Source organism: Pipistrellus kuhlii, unplaced genomic scaffold (genome assembly GCF_014108245.1).
Source record: "Pipistrellus kuhlii isolate mPipKuh1 unplaced genomic scaffold, mPipKuh1.p scaffold_m20_p_39, whole genome shotgun sequence".
In the NCBI taxonomy this organism is placed as follows: Eukaryota; Metazoa; Chordata; class Mammalia; order Chiroptera; family Vespertilionidae; genus Pipistrellus; species Pipistrellus kuhlii.
The window spans coordinates 3,305,284-3,327,232 of record NW_023425539.1 but is presented as its reverse complement, the minus strand read 5'-3'; the positions used below and the strand labels follow the sequence as shown (position 1 = coordinate 3,327,232).

General features: G+C 37.7%; 2 pseudogenes; both read left to right on the top strand.

The window, feature by feature from the left end:
• The first annotated feature begins 404 nt into the window (after window positions 1-404).
• On the top strand, window positions 405-7,130 carry LOC118702477 (annotated as a pseudogene).
• Window positions 7,131-20,051: 12,921 nt separating this feature from the next.
• Window positions 20,052-21,134, top strand: LOC118702592 (annotated as a pseudogene).
• The last annotated feature ends 815 nt before the right edge of the window (window positions 21,135-21,949 follow it).

The following is a 21,949-nucleotide window of genomic DNA, read 5'->3' as shown; positions in this document are numbered from 1 at the left end:
CGGGCCTTCAACGTCAGCACTATGGCTTTCTCCCCGCTCGCTTTCTCTCCTCCACCGCGCAGTCTGCGAGCGGCACTTTCCACACTCCTCGCCGGCAAGCAAGCCCGCGTCCGATATAGCAGATTCCACTGACTCTGAGAGCCATCCGTTGGTTTTGCAACTCCTTAGAATCTGTTGGCTTTTTTTTTTTTTTTAATCCTTTTTCCAGGTAACCAGAGGGGAAAGCTCAGTTCCCTTAACCCTGAGACCACGGACGGGACCCTACAAAAAAAAGAGGAAACAAGTACATTTTTAAGATTACAAGAGCTTCACAATCTGTCAATCGTTTTGTATTCTGGATTAATTTTGCTTTATATTCTTATGCTAATCTCTTCCTTTCCACAGAGGGATTATAAGGTTCCACAATGGGGTATCTGTGTAATTTTCTAAAAGGGCACAAAGGGTTTAAAAATCACTGTTTCTTTGTAGTTGGAGGCAATAGAGAGCGGGAGGAATAAAAATCTAAAATCTACACAGAATGAGTTGTGGTGTGTGTTTTTTAACTCGGCAGGTGAGGTCCACTGTGGAACCAAGATAGGTTTTGGAATATAAAATTTCAAGACTAAAAGAAGGAAAAGAGTACTTTAAAAGTTACTAAGTTTTGAAAATAAATTTTGCATTTATGGAAAGTATTGGAATTTAAATACTCTCATTGCATTTTGTAGGGTTGATTTAACTTACCCAGCATTATCACAGCACAGCCTAATTTTGAATCAGGATAGTGGTTACTCAGTAAGGAAGAAAGGGTTAGGGTGGAGAGGGACATAGGGATACCCTGTGGTAGTATTTTATTTTTTGACCTAAGTGGTGATTATACAGGGATTGGCAAAAGTAGGTTTACAGTTTGAATATGGTGAAAACAAATTTTATTCTTTTTTTAAATATATATTTTATTGATTTTTTTTACAAGAGGAAGGGAAAGAGAGAGTTAGAAACAATGATGAGAGAGAAACATCCATCAGCTGCCTCCTGCACACCTCCTATTGCGGATGTGTCTGCAATCAAGATACATGCCCTGGACCAGAATCGAACCTGGGACCTTTCAGTCCGCAGGCCGACGCTCTATCCACTGAGCCAAACCAGTTAGGGCCAAAGTTTATTCTTGTATTATTTATTTGTTATTGTATTTATTATTAACCTAATTTTACCACCCCTGTATATACTTCTTAAACTGAATATGTATGTGTATAATATATATTATACTTCAAAGTATATGTTATATTGAGGTATTTAATTACCATTGTAACCATTTTTTAGTATACAGTTCAATAGCAGAAAGTACATTCACATTGTTGTGCAACTATCACCACTGCCCATCTCCAAAAGTGTCTCATCATTCAAATTGAAACTCTGTGCCCTTTAAACAACAGCTCCCTTTCCTCCTACCTCAGTACCCTGGTATCCTCTATTCTTTTTTCTGTCTCCGTGATACTTCATACATGTAGAATCTTGCAATATTTGTCCTTTTGTGTCTGCCTTATTTCACTTAGTATAATGTCTTAACTTCCTTCCTTTGCAAGGCTGAATAATATTCCATTGCATGCTACATTTTGTGTATACATTCATTCAGAACTGACACATGAATTGCTTCCTCAATGTCTACTTAATAATTTTAAAATACATTTTATTGGTTTATTTACAGAGAGGAAGAAAGAGGTAGAGGGATAGAAAGTTAGAAACATCGATTAGAAAGGAACATTGATCAGCTGCCTCCTGCACACCCCCCACCGGGGATGTGCCCGCAACCAAGATACATGCCCTTGACCGGAATCGAACCTGGGACCTTTCAATCCGCAGGCCAACGCTCTATCCACTGAGCCAAACCGGTTAGGGCTATAATTTTTTTAATGTGACCTGAATTCTTATAGCAGGACATCATTAAAGGAACAAAGATGCTTAAAGGAAGAGTTTGTGGACTAAAATCAGTGAAGGTCAACACAATAGTATAATTAAAATAGTATAAGTAAAAGCCTATTTCCAAAAGCAAATGTCATTGAATCCAGACAACCATGACTAGACTGTGACCTGTTCAGTATGTTGAGGATTCACATGGCTTTGCTAATTTTTAAAGAAAGATCCCTTTATAGTAAGAGTATGTTTACACAATTTTGAGAGCTAAAGCCCCAATAATAATATATTGTGACAAATAAGTCTTTGCCATTTAATAGTTTTCCATCTACTAAAGGAGAAATAAAAGTGTATATAGCATTAATAATGCTTTATATTCTTTTGCTGATTTATACATTTAGTTGGAAGGCAAGAATTCCTGAGTTCTAATTTCTCTTTCTACATTTTCTATATTATAATTTCAGGCAAACCAAGAGCACTCATTCTGAGTTTCTGACTTACCACACCTTAGTTTGCCTTAAGTTCTTCACATGCAGTTGTATGAAGTTTAGGAAACTAAGCCTTGTTTCCAGATGCTCTAGTTACTATGAATATTGTGTTAGTAGTAATGGAGTAGTATGAAGAAAGGCTTTATAATGTAAGAAAAAATTATATTAAATTCTATGTACACTAGGATCATAAGCTTGTAAAAATAAGAATTTTTAATAAATGTGGAAATACAACAGTAGAATGTGTACTGTTCCTTTCATCTGATTTTTCTAAAATAGTTTTATATAAAATATTTTTGAGATTTGCCATGTATTTGAAAATAATAATGCCATAATATCAAACATCTATGAAATGAGAATAATTGCGTCTACTTATTTTAAGCATATTATGATAAAATTAAATCTGCATAAAGGAAAAAATGCAACATGGAAATATAGCATGAGTCTGATGAAATTATGGGTGCTTTTTTCTTCTCTCTATTTGCCAAATGTTCTGTTCTAGGTAGATATTACCTTTCAGAATAACATTATTTTCTAAAAATTAAAAAATTGAATCTGCACAACCCTTTGAAAATCATTTTATACCACATGACATGTACAGTCAATATGGGAAGTTATAATGGAGAGAGAGGAGGTTCCTATATATGGTAGGTTTAACTATTGCTGTAATCATAATAATGAATATTTATTGAACATTTATTTACTATTTGTCCAGGATTATAGCAAGTATTTTATCTTTATCTTCATTTGTAATTCTTTGAGGTGGATATTAAGCCCATTCTACAGGTGAATAATTTGAGGCCTGAAGAAGTTAGGAGGCTTGCTTATAATTTAAAAAATACCAAGTTTATATGGGGCCTGAAAAAGATTCCATGTCAGTTGGATAGAAAGAATCTCTTAACACTGCCAAAACCTGTTTGGCATAGTGGATAGAGCGTCGGTCTGTGGACTGAAAGGTCCCAGGTTCGATTCCGGTCAAGGGCATGTACCTTGGTTGCGGGCACATCCCCAGAAGGGGGTGTGCATGAGGCAGCTGGTGGATGTTTCTAGCTCTCCCTTTCTCTCAGTAAAATATATATATTTTTTAATTTTTTGACACTATTGAAGTGTGATGTACTTTTCTAAAACTTTAGTAAACCTCTAAAAAACTCTAGCTATATCATAACCACCAGGAAGATGGTGTCCAGTTATTAACAGAGGCAGGTGGACTGTGAAGCTATGGAAGACCCAGGGCTCCTGCATGCACAGGACCCTCCAAGAACCTGGAGGGGCTCTAGAAATGGCCTTTTGAAACGCCTAGATATTTTTTCATTATTCTGCAATTTTTTTTCCATTTTTTTTTAAGTCTTTATTGTTGAAGGTATTTCATATGTCTCCCTTTTTCCTCCATTGACCTCTTCTTGCTCGTCCCCCACTCCAGGCCTTCACCACCCCATTGTCTATGCTCATGGATTATACATATATGTATACAAGTTCTTTGGTTGGTCCCTTCCTACCCAGCCACCCTCCCCCTCCTTCCCTCTGAGGTTCAACAGTTATTTCATGCTTCCATGTCTCTGGATCTATTTTGTTCATCAGTTAATTTTGTTCATTATAATCCACATATGAATGAAATTATGTGATACTTAATCTTTCTCTGACTGGCTTATTTTGCTTAGTATAATACTCTCCAGGTCCATCCATGCTGTTGCAAATGGTAAGAGTTTGTTGTTGTTGTTTTTTTAAGTTGCATAGTATTCCATTGTGTAAATGCACCACAGTTTTTTATCCACTCATCTGCTGATGAACACTTGGGCAGTTTCCAAATCTTAGCTATTGTAAATTGCACTGCTATGAACATAGGGGTGCATATGTTCTTTCTGATTAATATTTCCAATTTCTTAGGATATATTCCTAAAAATTTTTCAAGTAACATTTTTGTAATTTTTTTCCTCAATAAGAGCCCCCCAAACCTGGATTTACTCCTGTTAACAGTCATTTGTGATCTGACTTAGAAGTGTTGTAACTTCAATCGGTACTTTAAAAGATTATAGTCATATTTTACAACAACATGGAAAAATGTTGACACTGTAACTCAAGTGCCAAAAGCAAAGTAAATTATATGTATATATTATGATTGCTTATAAAATATGAATTCAAGGACTATGAGGCAATTTGAAGACTGAAAGCAATAAAATATTTTTATTCATTTTTTCATTCACAAATATTTATTAGGCACTTTTTATGTACCACATATTATGCTTTTGGTTACTTGAATTTTTTAAATATATTTTATTGATTTTTTACAGAGAGGAAGGGAGAGAGAGAGAGAGTTAGAAACATTGATGAGAGAGAAACAACAATCGCCTGCCTTCTGCACACCCCCCACAGGGGATGTGCCCATAACCAAGGTACATGACCTTGACTGGAATCGAACCAGAGACCCTTGAGTTCGCAGGCTGACGCTCCATCTACTAAACCAAACAGGCTAAGGTGGTTACTTGAATTTTTTAAAACCCCATTTCTCTTATTGATACAGTTTTGGAACTCAGTTAAATATATTTAAAATAAATATTTCTTTGGAACTCAGTTAAATATATTTGAAATAAATATATTTCACATGATCATATCTCTGCTCTTCATTCCCAGACTACTCCTTTATTTCATTATAATAAAACTATACACTAGCAAGAAATTTAGCTGTGAGAATCTAGTTTTTCAACTGCACTGATTAAATATAATTTTACAGAAATTATCATCAGAAACAGTACTATGTAGTTTTCTATAAATAAAAATCAGCTTTCTGATGATAATTCCAGTTTCAAAATGAGGCAAATCACTGGTAACATCCACTGTTTCATTTCAGCAAGGGAAGAATTTTATTCATATATATTTCATTCAGGTGTTAATATTTTTGCCTAGAGACACTAACTTCAAAAAACTTTCAAAGGAATTGAATAGAGGTAAAGTAGGTTAGTCTTCTAATAACTGGAGTATGATGACTTTTCTAAGTATAGAAGTTTTCAAAACTGACAATTTGCTTTTAAGAAAAGTATTGGGGGGCAGGGAGGATTGAAGCAGAAACTATAGCTGAGTGGTTAAGTTTGTCACCAGACAGAATCTGTACTGAAACTGCTTAGCTTTCTAACCTTGTTTGGGCACATTATTTAACCTCTCTAAGCCCTGCTTTACTCATTTGAAAAATGGAAGTAATATTAGTGCCTAACACACAAGGTGTAGTGAAATTTAAATAAGAGAATCTAAATAAAGTTGTAGATGATAGTGTTTATAACATCAGTAAGTGGTACTAAATATTAAATATTAGTGATACTACCCTGGCCAGATAGCTCAGTTGGTTAGAATGCTGTCCCAATACAACAAGGTTTGGGTTCGATCCTTGGTCAGGGTACATACAAGAATCAACCAATGAATGCATAAATAAATGGAACAACAAATTGATGTCTCTCTCTCTCTCTCTCTCTCTCTCTCTCTCTCTCTCTCTCTCTTTCTCTCTCTCTCAATTTTTTAAAATACTGTAAATATTAGTAATGCTAAATTTTAAAATATTAGATATACAAAACTAAACTTCTGATATAAAATTTCATTAAGGAAACCAAGTTTTAGAGAAGTCAGTTATCAAGTTAACCAAGAGTAGAGTGTTTTCCCAATTTTGAAAAGGATAGGTAAATAGCCTTTTGGCTCTCTGATCAGCACCATAGCAGTCGGCAAGAACAAGCATCTTATGAGAAATAGTGAAAAGGTTGCCAAGAAGAAAAGTGGTTAATCTAGTTATAAAAGATTGATATGATGTGAAAACACCAACTATGTCAAATATAAAAATATTGGGGAAACACTAGTCACAAAAATTCAAGGAATCAAAATTGCATGTGATGACCTCAAGGGTCGTGTTTGTGAAGTGAGTTTTGTTGACCGGCAGAATGAAGTTGCATTTAGAAAATTCAATTAAATACCAAGAATGTTCAGGGCAAAAACTGACTGATTAACTTTTCACAGCATGGGTCTTATCATAGAGACAAAATGTGCTCCATGGTCAAAAAATAGCAGACCATGATTGAAGCTCCTGTTGTCAAGACTATTGATGGTTATTTGCTTTGTTTATTCTGTGTTGGTTTTACTAAAAAAAAACAAAAAAAAAACAAAACCATCACAATAATCAGATTCAGAAGCGCTCTTCAGCACCAACAGGTTCACCAAATACTGAAGAAAATGGAAACCATGACCTAAGAGGTGCAGACAAATGACTTGAAAAAAGTGGACATTAAATTAATTGCAAATAAGTAAAGTTATTATAGAAAGCATTAGAAACCATTGCCAGTTTGGGACAGCGGATGGAGCATCGGCCTATGGACTGAAGGGTCCCAGGTTCGATTCAGGTCAAAGGCACATGCCCAGGTTGTGGACTCAATCCCCAGTGTAGGGCGGGTAGGAGTCAGCTCAATGCTTCTCTCTCATCACTGGTGTTTCTATCTCTTTCTCTTCCTTTCTCTCTGAAATCAATAAAAATATTTTTTTTAAAAAAGAAATCGTTAGAAGACACATAAAAAAGGCTTATCAATCTACTTTATCTGTTCCATGATGTCTTCATTAGGAAAAATATGCTGAGAAAGCCTAAGTGTGAATTGGGAACACTCAGCTTTATGGTGAAGATAGTAGTTCTGGAAAAGCTATTGGGGGTGAGATAGGTGCTAAATTTGAATGAGCTGATGAATATGAGCTTCCAGTTCAAGAATCTGTTTAAAATTCAGACTTTTAATGGTGGCAAGTAAAAAGTCTTTATTTGTAATCTTTAAAAAATAAAAATAGCCCTGGCTGGTGTGGCAAAGTTCCAGCCTCGCTCTGTGCACTGAAGGGTCTTGGGTTCTATTCTGGGTCAGGGCACATACCCAGATTGTGGATTTGATCCCCAGGAGGTACTTGACTGATGTTTCTCTCTCACATCGATGTTTTTCTCCCTCTCTCTCTCAAATCAATAAAAATAAGTAAAATAAAAACAATAAGTAAATAAATAAAAATAAAAACAATAGTAAATTCTGTCTCAAATAGCAGTTCTTTCTGAGTAGCAAGTTCAAACTTGATTTTTAGTTTTTTTCTTTTTGGCTTTTCTATTTTCTCTAAATGTTGTACATTGAATAATTTATTCCTTTTTTTAAACGTTTTTTATTTTTTTAACAAAGGATTTGTTTCTCATAATTTTATTTTTTTATTTTTTATTTTTTTAAAATATATTTTATTGATTTTTCACAGAGAGGAAGAGAGAGGGATAGAGAGTTAGAAACATCGATGAGAGAGAATCATCCATCAGCTGCCTCTTGCACATCCCCTACTGGGGATGTGCCCGCAACCAAGGTACATGCCCTTGACCGGAATTGAACCTGGGACCTAAAAAGTTTTTTTTTTAATGAAATAATTTGGGCGGCAGGGGCGGGGGGGTGGAGGGGAAGGGCTGGAGCGGGGTACATCCGTATTTCTTTCAACAATAAAGATAATTTTTTACAACAATGAATAAATCCAACATCCAACTATCCTGTAAACATTAATGCGAAGAAAAAAAACCAAGAAAATTAATATGCCATTATGGATTCATTTTTGAGTATTCAGTTGACAAAATGAATTTGTGTATGAATTAATCAATAAATACTTAGTTGTCAGTATGTATATGCAGGTATATTGGAGTCCATAGTTAGATGCAGCCAGAAGTTGGATAAAAGATCACTCCCTGCCGAAACCGGTTTGGCTCAGTGGTAGAGTGTCCGCCTGCGGACTGAAAGGTCCCAGGTTCGAGTCCGGTCAAGGGCATGTACCTTGGTTGCGGGCACATCCCCAGTGAGGGATGTGCAAGAGGCAGCTGATCGATGATTCTCTCTCATTGATGTTTCTAACTCTCTATCCCTCTCTCTTCCTCTCTGTAAAAAATCAATAAAATATATTTATAAAAAAAAAAAGACCACTCCCTGAGAATCAAACCAGTAAGATTCAACATAAGCTGGATAAAATTAACTAAAGAGAATCTAGTCAGTGTGATTAAAATGCCTAAGTGATAAGAAAATAAATAGTGTAAACATGAAAACTACAACATATTAATTTTATTTCCCTTCCTATTTTCATTTATTGTTTTTAAATTAGTATTTTAAAAGTTATGTGATTGGTATTATATTATTGATTGCTGTGCAGCAATTTACCCCCAAAATTCAAGGCCTTAAAACAACAAACTTCTTTTTCAATTACAGTGGACATTCAATATATTATATAATAAAGAGGTAATATGCAAATTGACCATCACTACAACATACAAGATGGCTGCCACAAGATGGCCAGCAGAGGAGGGCAGTTGGGGGCAACTAGGCCTGCAGGAGAGGGCAATTAGGGGCAATCAGGCTGGCAGGGGAACAGTTAGGCATCAATTAGGCTGGCAGAGAAGTGGTTAGAGAGTGATCAGGCTGGCAGGCAAGCAAGTGGTTGGGAGCCAGCAGTCCTGGATTGTGAGAGGGATCACAGATTGTTGGGAGAGGGTGCAGGCTGGGCTGAGAGACACCACCCTCCCCACCCCCTGGTGCTCAAATTTCATGCACCAGGCCTCTAGTTATTTTATATTAGTTTCAGATGTACAGCAACAAACATTTATTATATCACAGTATCTGAAGGTCAGAAATCCTGATGTTGCTTAGCTGGATGCCTCTGGTTCAAGGTGTCTCATGAGATTGCTGGGGGCATCTGTTTTCAAGCTCACTCATGTGGTTGTTGGAAGGATCAGTTCCTTGTGAGGTGTTGGACTGAGGGTCTCAGTTTCTCACTGAATAGAGGCCTCTCCATAGGACAGTCCACAACATAGCAATTACTTTCCCTCAGAGTGAGCAACAGAGCAAGAGAGCACTGAAGATGAAGCCACAGTCCTTTTGTAACCTAATCTCAGAAGCAACACCCCATACTATAGTTAGAAGTGAGTCCAACCTACACACAATTGGGAGAGGATCACAGGAAGATATGAATACTATACACTCACAGAAGGAATCATTAAAGCTTATTTCAGAGGCTGCCTAGTATAAAACATTCATCAAACTTATTCTGATTGCTCTGATGTCATCACCTAGCTCCATGGTTGACAAACGGCAGCTCACAAGCCACATGCAGTTCTTTGACCTCTTGTCAGCTGCAAGAAGGCATGCAGAAATGTAAAAAACATTTCTCCCAGTTGACAAACTGTGCCTCACAAGCCACATGCAGCTCTTTGGCCCACAAAGTACCATGGCCTGGGCGAGTTTATTTTGAAGAAGTGGCATTAGAAGAAGTTTAAGTTTAAAAAATTTGGCTCTCAAAAGAAATTTCAATCATTGTACTGTTGATATTCGGCTCTGTTGACTAATGAGTTTGCCGACCACTGACCTACCTATCATCTGAATAAAACCTTGCATTATATATAACTTCTTTATAAGGAGAGAAAGTACACATAAATTCTAAATATGTATTTTATTAAACTACTAGGGGGACAAGAGCGGTGTTCCTCAGCCTGGCCTGTGCCCTCTCACAATCCAGGATCCCTCAGGGGATATCTGACTTCCGGTTTAGGCCTGATCCCTGGCCTGTGGGGATCAGGCCTAAACTAGCGGTTGGACATCCCCTGAGGGATGTAGCAGTGCACCAAAGGGCAGGCAGCCAGGGAGGAGCCAGAACTGGGCCGGGTGCCATGCCACCACTGCTTGGTAGCATTGCCACGGAGTTGGGAGAGGCTCCTGCCACTGCAACTGTGCTTGCCAGCCGTGAGCTTGGCTTCTGGCTGAGCAGCACTCCCCCTATGGGAGCATATTGACCACCAGGGGCAGCTCCTGCATTGAGCTTCTGCCCCCAGTGGTCAGTGCACATCATAGCAACTGGTCAACCAGTCGTTCTAGCCATTGGGTTGTAACAGTCACTTAGGGTGATATAGATATAGATATAGATATAGATATAGATATAGATATAGATATAGATATAGGTATAGGTATAGGTATAGGTATAGGTATAGATATAGATATAGATATAGGTATAGGTATAGGTATAGGTATAGGTATAGGTATAGGTATAGGTATAGGTATAGATATAGATATAGGTATAGGTATAGGTATAGGTATAGGTATAGGTATAGGTATAGGTATAGGTATAGGTATAGAATATTTTAAACACTTGAATTTTGTCACTTGCCAAACTTGTGAGTCTGGTTAGTAAGATTCGGTGTTTCTAATGCTGGCCAGTGACTGAACCTACACTTGTGACCAGGTTCAGGGCTGTAGTCTCAGCTCAAAGGGCCCACTTGAACCGCCAGGAGGCCTCCTTTTACAATAAAATGGCTCTATAAAATGTGCACATGGGCCAGACAGGTAACTTAATTTGGGTGAATTTACGTGGGTGTCAGCAAACTTGGATGTAAAAAAAACATTTCTCCCAACACAGCATCAAATTCTACACTAATAGCACTATTAAAATATATCTTAAGAACTGGGTAATTTAATTTCTCAGCCTAATATCAGCATTCAGCTTACTTAAAGATAATATGATACACACTCTCAAAATCCTTAATCAAATCTTTTCACATCGGTAATGTTTACTCTTTTACCATGTGAGGTAATATTCATAGGTTTCAGGGATTAATATGTGAACATCTTTTGAGGGGGGACACTATTTAGTCCTTGATGGGGCTTTGTCTACAAAAAAGTTTAAAATAACAGTAAAATTGACGAAATGTCACTCTGCCTTTTTTTTTTTTTTTTATCACCATGTGTGGGCAATTTTAAACAATTCCAGTAATAGTTCTAGCTGGTATGGCTTGGTGGATAAAGCATTGGCCTTCGTACTGAAGGGTCCCGGGTTCGATTCTGGTCAAGGGCACATGTCTAGGTTGTAGGCTCTATCCCTTGAAGAAAGAATGCAAGAGGCAGCTGATCAATGAATCTTTCTCATTATTGATGTTTTTATCTCTCTCTCTCCTTCTCCCTTCCTCTCTGAAATCAATAAAAATATATTTAAAAAACAAACAATGCCAGTGATAAAATACTCCCATGAGACAGACCACTCCCAAAACCTCCCTCCTCACTGTGCCACTTCTAAATATCCCAATATGAGCTGTTCTGCCTGCCTTAACTTTTCAAGGCCAAATACCACATAAAACAATTTGGTGGTTCATCGATGGCCAGCCACCCCCCTTAATTTTGTTATGACGGATTCCTCATCCTTTAGAAATCAGCTTAAGTAAATGTCACCTACTCAAGGAAGATTTCCCTAAATACTCAATCTAGTGTCACCCCCTCCTCCCACTTATTTCCTGTATTTGTTTCTTTTATAGAACTTGCTACTGTTTGCAGTTATTTTATTTGTACGTTAAATTTTCTCATTTACCTTATTAGTCTGTAAGCTCCAAGTCTTGACTGTTTTTTTCTCTGAGTTATTCCTGAGCCCAGTACAGTGCCTGCCACATGGTAGATGCTCAATGAATGTGAGTATCATTGCATTCTCCTCAGCTTGTGTGCTGCCAGCAAAGATTGTTCGTCATTGGACAAATTATTCTTTCTTCATCTCATGCCCATTACAAAAAAGAAATAGCCACTTGTCTAAGACTGGTGACATAGAGAACCATTTATTTCCATAATTCAGAAACAGATGCAGTGTTACAGATTTTAGTAGAGTTTTCTCTTATTCCAAACTCCAACTCAGGCATGAGTATTCTGAAAATTCAAAAATATCATAAGCCGAGACCGGTTTGGCTCAATGGATAGAGCGTCGGCTTGGGGACTGAAGGGTCCCGGGTTCGATTCCCTTCCTCTCTGTACAAAATCAATAAAATATATTTTAAAAATATATATATCATAAGACTGAATAATATAATAAAGTATAAATAAGGTGTTAACATTACAAAGGGGGCCTATACATTCTGCCCAGTCACCACTAGAAATAATAAGAATTTAATCAGTACTCCAAATGTAACAAGTTTTAAAGATAAATTACCAATTTCCTCTTCAAACCACATACAAACTCCTCTTAATTTTCTTCAGCATTTGTTTCTTTAATCCTCACCTGAAAACATTTTTCTATTGATTTTTAGAGAAAGAGAAAGACAGAAACATCGATGTGAGAGAAACACGTCGATTGGTTGCCTCCTGCTCGCACCAAGACCAGGATCCAGGCCGAGAAGGAGCCTACGACCGAGGTATGTGCCCTTGACCAGAATTAAACCCGGGACCCCTTGATCCACAGGCCAACACTATCCACTGAGCAAAACCGGCTAGGGCCAGCATTTCTTTTAGTAGCACAACTATTCACCTGCCTAATACCTTATCACATTCTGTTTCTTCTGCTGTAATTATTCTAGCTCTTCCTGTAGCAGGTTCCTTCTCATTCTAAAATTTAATGTAAATGTCACTTCCAAGACTTTGTTCCTTCCTGCCATATATAAATAGATCTCTTCTACATGCATGCATATAAGCCTAACCAATGGACACAGACAACAGGGGGGTGGGGGGCATAAATGGGGGAAGGGAGTAATGGGGGAATAAGGACACATATGTAATACCTTAATCAATAAAGAAATTAAAAAAAAGAATAAATAAACAGTTCTCTTCTACTCTTACATGCCTTTATTATATCTTATCATTTCCTTCATAACACCTTATCCTAATTAATATATTTAATTAGTCTTCCCACTAGATTTGAAGCTACATGGAAGCAGGTATTATGTTTTGTTTACTGATATATATCTCGCTCCTAAAGCAATGTGTGTGATAACCAGTTGTAGAACAAATTAAGGTGCCCCTTTCTGTTTTGGCCTATTGTTACAAATGTGATGCATTTGCACAACATTGTGCAGAAGGAGGAGATTCTTATTCCTCTATTTCATGTCTGTTACTTTAAAAAAGTCACTTGACAGCCATTTATCTCCATAGTGCAGAAACAGCTGCAGTGTCATGGATCTTAGTAAAGAGATTGTTTTTCCCCACCATTAGGCAAATTTCATATTGAGTCTTACAGGAATTTCATAAAGAAATTGAATTGTAAAATACAGGACAGATTAAGAGTATGAAGGGGGAGGACCTGGAAGTTTTGCCTAGGGCATCAAGATATTTTCTATAAGCTTCTGAGATAAACATACAGATTATTTTCTTTGCACACTTTTAGGACATCTCACAAAGATACACAACATCTGTTGCCCATCTTGGCCAGAAGTACAAAAGGTTTTCATTTTCATGAATAAGAGAGGACAACTAATTTCAGATAAGTCTGGCATAGTATATTACAAAAATTTGACCTAACAAAAATGTGGGTCCACATTACCACTCTCTTGGACTTTACACCATATGAGTGTCCAAAGCTATGTCCCTTCAAGGCTACATTCAGGACTGATTTGCATATCTGAGCTTCCCAGCAACTAGACCTCATTTGCTATATGCCTTCAGGGGTCACACTTTGGCCTAGCTTGAAAGTGCTCATGGCTATAATAACATTCAAACAATAACAAAAAGCCTTCAGATTTCCTTAGTGTCTATCTTTGAACAGTTCAAAGAGTTTCCACGTAAGAAGATCTGAGATTAGAGAACCTGAAGTTCAAATAGTTTTGTTCAAAGCTACAGTGAAATTATGTATCATAATCAGCCTTCATTCTGATTCCCACAAGGCCACATAGCTTCCCAAGGGTTTGAGACCCTTTATGAAAAATTTCAAAACTACATATAATTATGAGTCTTGAGCATTTTTCTAACCCTCTTAACATAGAAAAAATATTATTTTGTGGCTTTTAAATAAAATGGTTTTGTGAGAACAGGCTTATAAATTCACATAGAAGAGATCAAAGGAATAAACAGAGAGGAACAAACTTCCACAAGCCAGAAACGTTGAGGAGTTTCTGCTGGTTCATGTGTAGAGGGGCTCAATTAGAAGGAAGGGCCAGCTCAAGATTCTACTTCAGGAAAATATATTATCACTCTGAGGGAATTCTGTGACCATTCTTGGGGTTGGAAGTGAGGCTAGGGCAGCTGGACAGATAGTCAGGACATACAATTATACCCTGTTTCCCTGAAAATAAGACAGTGTCTTATATTAATTTTTGCTCCCAAAGATGCGCTAGGTCTTATTTTCATGGGATGTCTTATTTTTCCATGAAGAAGAATACGGTACACATTTATTGTTAAATGAAAATAAAGGAAATTTATTACCTGTATACGGTACGGTAGTACAGTAGTTGTCAACACAAACCAGACAAACTGTGAATCCCACAGTATCAAGAATTTACTCATTTATTCAATGACAATCATGTCATCATCTTCTGGAACATCATCATAACAATCCAATTCCTGAATTTCCTGATGAATTTCTTGTGACTCCATTTCTTTCAGAATCAGTGGACCAAATCTCTCATGTTCAGCCTAGGGGGGCCTTATTTTCGGGGGGGTGCCTTATATTTCACTCAGAAGGAAACCTGTAAGTACTAGATCTTATTTTCGGAGGATGTTTTATTTTTGGGGAAACACGGTATCATTTTCAATCTTTTAATCTCTAATAGAATTCACTATAATCCCTACTTAAGTATTACACAAAGCTGGACATGCACATATCCCTCTGTTAAGATGAACAAAGGAAGAAAACCATGGACTGTTTCTCAAAGGATGAGCTCCCCTTGAAAAATCAGAACAAAAGTGAATGATATATATAACAGACTCAGAAAATCCAATCAATAAAAATGTAAACATTTATTCTCCCTATTGATATATCCCCAATACCTAAAATAGTGCCCAGCATAGAATAGAAAAATGTCACTTGGCTAGTCTAGATGTTGGTTTCTTTTCATTCATTATGTCAGAAGGCTTAAGTGTTATGATAATTATTTAATTATTACTTCTACTCCTGCCCTGTTTTCCCCTTCTGAGATTCTACTGTATTCTGTCAATTTATGAGACTAGGTCTGACACTAGGAGATTAAATGTACTAGACAAATGCTGCTCTATGGTAAGGGTAGAGATTGGGGTGGGGGTGAGGATGAGGGAGTAGAGGATGATGAAACCAAACACCAATCGTTAAAATACTGTCAGTAACATCCATTTTCATCCCAAGTTATCCTTCACCAGAGTAGTGTGTGATAGACAACTTTTCATTCATTCATTTATTCTTGCAATGAACGGGCCCTGGTCGGGTAATTCATTTGGTTAGAGCATTGTCCTGATACACCAAGGCTATGGGTTTGATTCCCAGTCAGGGCACATATTAACAACCAACGAATACATAAATAAATGGAGCAAGTAGATCTTTCTCTTTCTCTCCTCCTCCTCCTTCTCCCCCCTTTTCACTCTCTCTCTCTAAAAAAAAAAAAAAAAAAAAAAAAAAAAAAAAAAAAAAAAAAAAAAAACAAGAAACAAACAAACAAACAAATAAATAAATAACTCAGACAGGGAAAAACAACAAAACAGAGTAGTATCTCCAAAGGAACTAAACTCAAGCTGGACTCAAGTTTATGCAACCCTGTAAAACATAAGGCAATAAAATATAGCCTACGAATTCTACACTCAGCCAAGTTATCATGCGGTTGTGAAGGCCCCATAAATAAGTACTAGGATATAAAGGAGACTAAAAATGACACCATTCAGGTTATCTGTTCTGAAATAACTGCTTATACATATAATGCTGAATAAGAACTTAGGAATAAAGAAGAAAGTCATGGCATAAAAGTATATGCAGCAGTGCTTGACTATATTCTGCACGATGAGAAAATCTGAAGTCATTTTCAAGGTCCATTATTTCTTACTTCTTTTCAGTCGGGTCAAGTTTCTAAACTTTCTAAATCTCTGTTTTTCAGCTAATGAAAAGAAAATAGAATTACACTGTATCTTCTATCTACCTACTCCAGGATTCTGTGAAGATCAAATGAGAGGAGGCACGGGAAAATGCTTCACAGACATTTGGTTAAAGTGTGAAATGTTTCCACCTGGCTATAAAGCAAGTCATGTTCCTAGGCTAAAGAAACTGCAAGGAGGTTAGTCATTGCTAGGGAGAGGAAGCCAGGCATTGCTACATGATGTCATTCATTACCCGAATGGACACTTAGGACAGTATATATATATATATATATATATATATATATATATATATACACACACACACACACACACACACACACACACACACACATATATATACATATTTTGTATACATACAAATATACATGTTATATATGTTATATACATTATATATGAGTGTGTGTGCCTAGGGGATGAGAAAAATTATGCCAAAGTATTAACAATGGTTATCTCCAGGTGGTGAAATTTTGACTATTTGACTGCTTTTTCTTTTGTTTCTCTATATTTCTTGATTCTCCTTCATGCTTTTCTTTATTTTCTAAAATCTCTACAAAGAATATGTTTATTTTTACAATTAGGAGCAATTATTAATTAAAATTAAAATATATAGTAAAAAGTTTGTAGTATACCAATACAAGTAAAGAAATATGTATACTATAAATATATAAAAACAATATTCATTCTTAGATACCTAAAATGCCCAAAATTATTTATAAATTCAGCAGTGTCTTTCTTATAGCTGGAGTTCAGTTTTAGCAAAACAAAACAAATGTCTTTTCCTCTGAATGGTGATTACCTTGGACTTATTCCAGAATAATATTGAAGTATTCACATTGAATGGTGAATGCCTGGAGTTATTCCAAAAGTATATGAAATAAACTTTATTTCAGTAAGAATTTTTAAGCCCAAAATCCTACGAATTGAATGAGTCCTGGTAAGTGTATCTATTCCAAAAGCCAGTCTCCAAATTCATAGAGACTAGGTCTGACACTAGGAGATTAAATGTACTAGACAAATGCTGCTCTATGGTAAGGGTAGAGATTGGGGTGGGGGTGGGGATGAGGGAGTAGAGGATGATGAAACCAAACACCAATCGTTAAAATACTGTCAGTAACATCCATTTTCATCCCAAGTTATCCTTCACCAGAGTAGTGTGTGATAGACAACTTTTCATTCATTCATTTATTCTTGCAATGAACATTTATTTAAGGGCCTATATTGCATATGGTACTGTGCTAAGCAATGGATTTACAGTAGAAAACAAAGTAGATTGGGTCCTGGCTTACATAGGATCAAGAACCTAATGGAGAAGACAAATGCACACACAAATGGACATCTAACTGAAAATTGTGATGCGTGCTATGGAGGAAAGTACAGAATGTTATGGAAGAATTGGGGAAGGGATGTTTTAGGGGAAGGCAAAGGGAGTGGTCAGACATGACATCTCTGAGTAAGTGACGTAGCTAGAACCCAAAAGATGAGTAAGAATTAGAGAAGAGATGAAGAAGAGTATTCCAGGAATGGGGGAGAGGAGGGAAGCATGGAGCTTTGGGCTAATAGAAAGAACAGTGCAATCTCTTATGGAAAAGTCTGTCTAGACTCTACTGTTACTCATCCAAGTCAAATCGGAGAACAATGCAGTAATACAATGCACAGGTGGGAGCAGACAGGTCTCACTCAGGTCTGTCCCTTAGCTGTTTAACTTGATCGCTGGATCTTGTTTCAGTATCTTTGAAATGAAAATTACGGATTTTCTTTTTGAACTTCTTGTGACATACTTGCCCTTTTTTATGATGTTACATAAGGATAGATGTATAATGTAATAATCAACAAAATGTGGCATTTTTACTATCAAAATGCCCATGAGGAGGAAAAGGAGTAGGAACTCCCTGCTAGTTTAGAAAAGTGAAAAATGAGAACAATATCACTCATTTGCCATTGTCATTTCATTCCAGAAGGTTAATGATGACCATGAGCTAGGTCATCTAATTTTTGCAAAAGTAATCTGTTATTTGCAAGAAAATGGCTTATCGGAGGCTTTCTGGGAGAGAATCCTGTGGCTTAGCCTGAGCGTTTTGTTGTGAAGTTTCTAGGTCTCCATGGCTTTCAGTAAAATATACTCCTGCTTTGAATTGTGTGGTACTTAGATAGGTGTCAGAATCAAACTGTCAAGAATATCTAGAGCCGAAACCGGTTTGGCTCAGTGGATAGAGCGTCGGTCTGCGGACTGAAAGGTCCCGGGTTCGATTCCGGTCAAGGGCAAATCCCCGGTGGGAGGTGTGCAGGAGGCAGCTGGTCGATGTATCTCTCTCATCGATGTTTCTAGCTCTCTATCCCTCTCCCTTCCTCTCTGTGAAAAATCAATAAAATATATATTTTAAAAAAAAAAGAATATCTAGAGTTTCATCCCATTCCCACCCTGCACTGGCCCTCACTCCCAGGTGCAAGGCACAAGGCTGAACACCTGCCTGCAACAGTTTAGCTGAGCCCCGCTACAACAACCTTCTGCGATACAGTCAGTATTCATTGTTTATGGTAGTTATATGCAAAACATGGTACTGAATGCTGAAATAATGAATCACTGACAACTGCTCCTATGGGAAACACAGGGTTAGGCTCCTGTGAACTTCCGGTCATGATATTTCTATAAACTAACCAATACATAACTGATTTATGTGTTTTTGTTTAAAGACACCATATGTAATATATATTGGTTTTGTAAAAAAAAAAAAAAAAGTATATTTTATCGATTTTTACAGACAGGAAGGGAGAGGGATAGAAAGTTAGAAACATCGATGAGAGACAGACATCGACCAGCTGCCTCCTGCACAATCCCTATTGGGGATGTGCCCGCAACCAAAGTACATGCCCTTGACCGGAACCGAACCTAGGACCCTTCAGTCCACAGGCGACGCTCTATCCATTGAGCCAAACCAGCTAGAGCTGTAATATATATTATATTGTTGATTCCTAAATATTGGACTCATCATGGTCAGCAGCACCACTGGTATAACGCATGCCTGCTTGAAGCTTATCTAGCACGTGGATTTTCTCCCTCTTTTCTCCACAGCAGCCTTCTCGCACTCATGAACAGTACACAGCTCTTCAGCAAGATGCTCGGTAGCTATTTTAAATAGTACAATCACCAACAGAAAGCACAAAATTGCTAAAAAAAAAAAAAAAAAAAAAAAGTGCTACTAAATAGACCACAAAAAGAGCTCTTGTTTACAGTATGAGGGCTGAAACAAAAAGGCAAAGTGTTGCTTTGTTCAACCTCAACTGGGAAAGTACAAACTGGGCAACTCCAATTTTTCACTGTCCTGCACGTGCCAGTGGACGTGTACAAAAGCATCGTGAATATCAACTTGGGGATTACAAAGAAATTTCAGCAAGCAGGCAAATTCATCAAACCAGGATCTGTAAGTAATGGAGATTAACTATAGGCTTATGATTTCCGTTATGTAGATGAAGAAACTGAAGATCAGAGAGGTACATCACTTTCCCAAGGCCATTCCAATAAGAAGTGGTAGACATGGGATTCCAACCCAGTTTTGCTCAACTCCAAAGTCAAATACACTTAATCGTGATTATCTCTGGATGTTCATTACTAGAGAAAAAGTTAAATAAATTATAATAATAAAATTCTACAGCAAGTTCCATAAGGGGATACTTTAGTATTGCATTCTATTAGTTAACAAGAGCTACAAAATGAGGTGTTGGGTGCTGTTTGAGGACATTTCTATTCATTTTCTCCCTTGTTCTCGCAATTACTCAGTGAGGAAGGTGCTGTCCAAATCCCCGTTTGATTGATTAGAAAATTGAGGCCCAGAGAAGTTATGTAAGTTGTTTAAGACCTCATGGAAAAAGCCTGCACCACCTCCAGCTCGCTGAGCTCCAACCAAGGAGAAGCGGGGTGGGTAAAGAGGTCTCTGTACCATGGCTCATACAAAGCAGACTGCCCACACACAGATCAATCGGTGGTACAGCACTGAGGAAGAAACTGGCTACCAAAGCCGCTCCAAAGAGTGCGCCCTCTACTGGAAGGGTGAAGAAAACTCATTGGGCCAGGTACCGTGGCACTTCGTGACCTTAGGCCAGGGGTCTGCAACCTTTAAGACATAAAGAGCCACTTGGACCCGTTTCCGAAGGAAAAAAAAACCTGGGAGCCGCAAAACCATTGCGACATTTAAAACAAATATAACACTGCATATATTGTTTCTTACCTTAATGCTATATACCGGATCGTGCAGTTAGCTGTCAATCTGAAGAAAAAAAGGACTTTTTCACTTAACAATGTAAAATATATTTTTGCAAATTAATAGCTACTGCTCCTATGGGAAACACAGGGTTAGGCTCCTGTGAACTTCCGGTCATGATATTTCTATAAACTAACCAATACATAACAGATTTATGTGTTTTTGTTTAAAGACACCATATGTAATATATATTGGTTTTGTAAAAAAAAAAAGTATATTTTATCGATTTAACCAGGTAAAATATTTAATTTACCTGGTTAATGGGATTGTTGCTCCTGAACCTCAGTGCACAGTGTCAGCACATCAGGGCTGTAAGACGTTACCTTCATTTTCACACGGGCTTGCAAGTTGTCGGAGCCGCGGTGAAGCTTCAAGAGAGCCGTGTGCGGCTCTGGAGCCATAGGTTGCCAACACCTGCCTTAGGCGTTCTCAAAAGTCCGCTGTGATTCACAAACTTTCCTTCCTGCGTCTGGTGCGAGAAATTGCTCAGGATCTGCGCTTCCAAAGCGCAGCTATTGGTGCTTTGCAGGACGCAAGTGAGGTCTATCTGGTTGGCCTTTTTGAAGATACCAACCTGTGTGCTATCCATGCCAATCGTGTAACAATTACACCAAAAGACATCCAACTAGCACGCTGCATACGTGGAGAATGTGCTTAAGAATCCACTATGATGGAAAACATTTCATTCTTTAAAAAAAAAACACGAAGTGAAGTAAAAGACATAGGCATTGTGACCTAGCATTAAGGTATTATTGACTTTCTGACAATATGCAGAAGGAGGATCATCTGCTTCAGGTGATCTTGGGTCATCAAGCCAAGACGAGCTACTAAGAAATTAAGGAGTGGATAGCGGTTATAGTATGAATACGCTGGACAAAGGGACAATTCACATCCCGAGTGGAATGGAACAGAATGGTCTGTGCTCTGATCAGGGATTGAACCCATAACTTGGTGTATGAGCACTCTAACCAACTGAGCTACCAGCCAGGGCTCTATTTCTTTTGATTCCTATCTCTATATCTTATTTATTTACTGGAGGCCCAGTGCATGAAATTCATGCAAGGATAGGGTCCTTAGGCCTGGCCGGTAATCAGGGCCAATTGGGGCTTTCCGGCTGCCAGCCGGGGCCTTCCTTCATTCCACACCGTCCCCTGGTGGTCATCACACGTCATAGCAAGCAATTGAACTCCTGGTCTCCCAGTCGAACTCCTGAGGAGTTCCTGCATATTAGCCTTTTATATATATCACTAGGGAGAGGAAGCCAGGCATTGCTACATGATGTCATCACCCGAAAGGACACTTAGCATGCTAGCCTGTTATATATATATTTACTTATTTGTTTATTTTACATGTTACCTTATTTATTCTCACAACATGCCTGTGATGTTATGAGGAGCAAGTTGAGGCACACAGAAATCAAGGGATTTGCCCAAAGTCACAGACAGCAAACAAGCTGGAATGGGGTCCCAGAGCAGGCTCTCAGTTCACCCAGGGCTCCCTGCAGTAAGTG